General features: G+C 42.4%; 1 long non-coding RNA gene across 5 annotated transcripts in view; it reads right to left on the bottom strand.

Moving 5' to 3' along the window:
- Window positions 1–5,258, bottom strand: part of LOC103391198 (uncharacterized) — a 68,165-nt gene that overhangs the window by 48,968 nt on the left and 13,939 nt on the right. For 4 of the 5 annotated variants that reach the window (XR_003051914.1, XR_003051915.1, XR_003051913.1 and 1 more), the window contains 3 exons: window positions 3,129–3,233; window positions 1,782–1,865; window positions 1,586–1,667 (listed from right to left, as the gene is read on the bottom strand). This is a non-coding gene — a long non-coding RNA (uncharacterized LOC103391198). Of the gene's footprint in view, window positions 1–1,585; window positions 1,668–1,781; window positions 1,866–2,422; window positions 2,996–3,128; window positions 3,234–5,258 lie in introns of those variants that run through there. The other variant, XR_003051916.1, reaches the window with a different exon arrangement.

The following is a 5,258-nucleotide window of genomic DNA, read 5'->3' as shown; positions in this document are numbered from 1 at the left end:
ATCCACTCTCTTTCTCTCTCTCCGTCTGTCTCTCTTCCTCTCGTCGTCTGCCTCCCTAACAGCTAGTTAACAGCGAGCAGCGTGTGCTGTGGCGAAGCGAGCACAGCCACATCTCTGTCACATTCACACTGTTAGGTCCTCATTTAGGGCCTGTGACTGCATGCAGTGGCATGTCAGCATCTGTCAGCTCTGTCAAGTGTGTATGTAGGCTTTTACGCTTCTTAATGTGAAATGCTTGACAGGTTATTACTGCCAAAGTGAAGTCATGAGTGTTGACCGCAGCTGTAACCTAACTTTAACCTGGGAACATTTTGGCATATTGCAGCAGTGCTTTGGCAGGGTGAGACGAGCAAAGTTTTCGATAGCGTACACTCCAACACAGCCTGGCGCGAACGTGACGGCGTCCCGGTGGTGCGGTGTCGGCCGGACACGTACAGATAATGAACTTTGTTTGATTTTTGTGTTGTGTCGATCGTTTGTCTAGGAAATATCTCAGACAAAAGCTCTTGTTGAGAACAGCCTCAAACCAGCCCTCCATCATTACATTCTCTAATATACATGAAGCTGCTGCTAATGGTGTTAGATTACAGAGTGCACACAGCCGCGCTTGTGTGATTTTTTTTTTTAAAAACATTTTCAAACCATCCCTGGAGTTAAATGTAATTCACACACAGAGAGACGACCACACATTTCACCTGTGCACGGGCATGCAGGCACACACACATCTGCTCTCTCTCTCTCCATCTTTCTTTCTCTCTACACCTCAGGGTGCCAGTGCGTGAGTGTGTGTGTGTGTTTGCAGTAAGCTTCGCAAAACGCTGCTTAATAGAGTCCTCCGTTGTGAGTAATGATCCCAGCTCCTTTCTGTTATTCTATGTAGACCAGCGGCTAAAGCTGCTCTGAGGAGGAGGTTTTTTTTTCCTCCCTTCTTTCGCCAAAGCCATAAACTGAGGAGAAATTGCAGTTTAATGAACAGTTGTTTCTCTGCTAATCCGTTCACACAAACGCAACAGCCTTCTTTTTACTCCATGATGGCTGCACTCTCACCTGCAGCGTGTCGTATATTACTGCAGAATTTGGTGCTTGTTTTTACGTAATATATATATATGGAGGTGTAGTGCACATTTCTCTATGGAGAGTATACCACACCAGCTTATCTTTCTGTATCGTTGTTAGTGACACATACTCTATTTCATGGCAGCCACAAACATCAGCTCAGACATGCCAGTGATGCAATAAGGGAGCACGGCTGTACTGCTGTTTCTCTGCTGGGCATTATGAGGTAATCACCCAGAGAGACATGACAAGGGGGAAAAAGTGCAGCACGAGTGCTTCAGGATGAGGTGTGAATGTCAGTGTGTGTGTGCGCTCAATGTATTTGTTTATTTGACTGTTCCTGTCTTGGACTCTGCTGCCTGTCTACAGCACATCCTCTCTCCCCTTTCCCTAACTTTTTCACCAAGTCTTATGTCTGTGTGTGAGAGGGAGAGCTAGACTCTAGACAGACAGAGAGAAAGACAGACAGAGAGACAGACAGACAGACAGACAGACAGAGTTCAAGTGCAGGACTGGACTTGCCACTCACCATATTTACGTCTGAGAGATCACCTTCTGTTTACCTTCCATCTCTCCACCTCAGTCTGTCTGTTTGCGTCTCTGACTGGGAGCTGTTGAAGTTTATTGACACAAAACACACAGATGGTTGATCAATAAGCAATGAAGCGTGAGCCCAAAACGAGGTTCCATGTACTAACTAGTTTCTGGAACGGATATTTTGGCACCTGTTCTTACGACGTCAAACTAAAGTTAAAAGTCAGGGAGGAGAGAAACCAGGTCCTCAGCGTCGGTGGCTGTGAAAAGCTCAACTGAAACAAAGCAACACAAAAACACAACATGTCAGCAAGGTTTACAGTCAGGTATCAGAAAACCAAAAGTCAAATTATTATTATTAAATCAAAACTAATGCTACATTATTTTCATGTGAAAAATAAATACCGTAAGTTCCAGACTATTGAATATAGGAGCATCTGAATATAGGCCACACCCCTCTATAAGCCCCAAGTATCCACGTTGTAATATGGGATATTTACACATAAATATTAAATATTAAATTAATAAATATTAATAAATATTTTCACTTTCAATTAAATAAATGCTTTTATCCGAACAGTGCCTGTAACATGGCTAGTTACACGTTAGCTCTTTCTTGCTTCTGTGCCCCGACTGTGGTTGAAATGCACAGGGGAGAGTGCTCCCGAGCCCAAGCTAACATTAGCTACGGGGCTAACTCCTTGCATTTTGTGCTTGTCCACAGCAGAGGTAAACAGAAACAGGAAAGTTGGGGGCGGGGGGTTATTATCTGCCACACCGAACACAACAGTACACAAACAGCGTCTTAATAGCTTCAGTATAAGCAACTCACGCTTCAACATGACAAGGCCCAAACTACCCTCAACTTTCACTACCGTTTCCTGTTGCGCGCGCACAACGCACATATACGCACACAGTCATTCACAGACAGACATACGCTACTAGTGTAACACAGAGTAGCCTACCATGAAAAGTCATTGATCGCTAGCGATATAAACTTCGCTAGCCCATAAAAATCCATAACTGGTTGTTTAAGCCTCAGGGTTCAAAGCGTGTTGAAAAAGTTGCAGCTTATAAACCGGAAATTACGATACGTAGAATTATTTTCAGCCTTAGAGTCTGAACTCTGACTCAGGCCCTTGACGACAGTCTAGGTTTCTGAGTCTATGTCATAGCGGTGAATGAAAACAGTTTCTGTCTGGTTTGTTCTCAACAGACAGGCAGGAGATACAACAACCACTTATATCTGTTGTCATCTCTAATTGAAGTGAAGAAGTGCTTGTAATTACTTCCAATTTACTTCAAACATTTCTACAAGTTGTACTCTGTGCTATTATAGAGACTCATTACAGGATAAACCAGTTACAGGACATTTTATCATTTCTATTTTTTAATTAAAATATCTTTAAACTTGATTTTAAATTCTGAGATCAAATGTTCAAATTCTTTAAACTTGACTTTAAATTCTGAGATCAAATGTTCAAATTCAGGGGAGAAATGATTGTAAAAATGCTTACTACAGTACAACACTAGCTTACACCAGCTCTGCTGGAATAGTACCACTGATCCAAGGGAGCAGATTCAGCCAAATCCATCCTGGGCCAAAGGCTGAGGTCCAAGGTAGACAGGAATCCAGACCAACTCTGGGGGCAAGTAAAGATAAAGGATTTAATACGTGTTCTCACATCAGTGGTCATTATAGTATAGTTTTATCTTAACCTAATACACAATCTACATGTTGTTGGATTAGGAAACTAAGAAATATTTGGGTTGACCAAGAAAACCTGCAGGTATATATATATATGATTTGATCTTTTTTGACGGTGATATTAAAATACATTTTTAGAAATTGTTCTCAAGCAGAGAGGGAAGAGGAAAAATAATAAGGCTGATGGTTGACAGTGAGGAGGCTGTGTTTGTTCAAATCAGTGCGTGGAAGTGGAGTTACCGATTTATTTACACTTCTTCTCTCATAGCAATCTTGACAACACTGCACATTTTGAGGTGGTTTCATTATTACTTTTCAAAAAAATTACAGTCAACTGAAACTGTAACTTCTACTTAGGTAAGTACTTTGGATAAACAAGTACTTTTTAAGGAGATTTTACACACAACTGTCTTCTGTGGATCAGTGAAAATCTTTAGGAACTTAATGTCAGTAATTTTTCCAATCTTTCTTCTGGATGAACTGACTCCTGTTGAACTGAACCTCAGCTCGCTGGATATGACTGTGGCAGAGTTAGTCATTGACAATAAAGGAAGTTACACACAACTCTCACAGTGTCCAAAACATTCACACACTGGGAGTGAAAGTAGTGTGTGTATTTGTAAGTGTATTTGGAGAAAACCAGGCAAAAACTTGAATTGTGTAAAAGGTTTTTCTCTGAGAATGGTCCCAATGTTTCATGAGTGTTTTTAATCCAACAGTTACCGAACTGATACTTTTCTGCAAATACGATCCACATTTAATGATCAATACAAGTGGTTCTCAAACTATGGTGCAGAGACCATAGGTGGTACTTGGAGTGACTTGAATGGTATGGAACAGAAATCTGTTCTTTTGTGCATTGGCAAAGAAGTACATGTACACAAGCAGTACTCAGCCAGAAAGAATATCAGCGTTACGAGCAGCCTTGCAGACACTCCAGAGGGCAAAGGTAAACCAGCTAACCTGAGCAAAAGGGCAATAATCCTAAAAGCAATAAATATTTTTATAGTATACTTAGCACAACACGGCAGGTATGTGCTGCTGTATTTTAAGGTAGGTATTACTAGAGGTACTGCAACAGCCAAAAATTTTCAGAGGTGGACAGAAAAAAAATAAAATTCTGACCTTTACATAAGACGTGATTATGTTAACAGTGCAACATGAACCATGTACCACAGTAGGTTACATTATATTTGAATATCAGTCCTGGAGAGGGTGAGCGCTGTCCTGAAAAGTGTCTGCTACAGCAAAAAGCCACTCGCTGCAGGCTGCACACAGACTAAGGCTGAGACAGGGAAAGGGAGGGAGCGCGGGCGCTGAAACCAGAGAACGGACCCAGCCCAGCCCGGCTGGCGGCCCACCAACACCACCCCTGCAGCCTCCCTCAAGCCTTAATGTGATCCCTTCTCCAGAAGCCAAACAGAAGAGGAAATGTCAGTCCTCCAGTCAGACAGGAAACCTCCATGCCCAAACATGGAGCTTCCTGTCCTGACAGAGCTCTTCCTGTGGACTATACAAGGACTTTCCTGCCCTCTCTACCTCTCTTTCTTCCCCTTGTTCTTTCTCTGTGTGTCTGTCCCTCTTTCTCTTTCTCTCTCCCACTCTTTTGGCAGGCTGCCCTTTCGGCAAGCTGCCTCAGTGCAATTCCTTTTTCCCTTTTGCCTCCTCGCCTGGCGTAGTTTTTGTGTGAATGTGTGCGCACACAAGTCTGTGTTTACATTACTTTATCCCGGTCAATCCAATTGCAAAATAATATGGCATGTTTCAACATAGCCAAAGTATTTCACCTCCCTGCAGCAGCAGTTCCCACACTTGTTGTACTGACACAAAAAGAATTCTGGGATGACAGACCACTCAGACCCAGTCTTTGATGATAAATGAGGATTGTTCTGACCACAATAGCTGTGGTTCTGTTGCAATATCTGAAACATATCTGTGTAAAATCCATAAGCTGTCAGAG

This window comes from Cynoglossus semilaevis, chromosome 15 (genome assembly GCF_000523025.1).
Source record: "Cynoglossus semilaevis isolate Cse_v1.0 chromosome 15, Cse_v1.0, whole genome shotgun sequence".
Taxonomy (NCBI): Eukaryota; Metazoa; Chordata; class Actinopteri; order Pleuronectiformes; family Cynoglossidae; genus Cynoglossus; species Cynoglossus semilaevis.
This window is presented reverse-complemented; position numbering and strand designations above follow the sequence as displayed.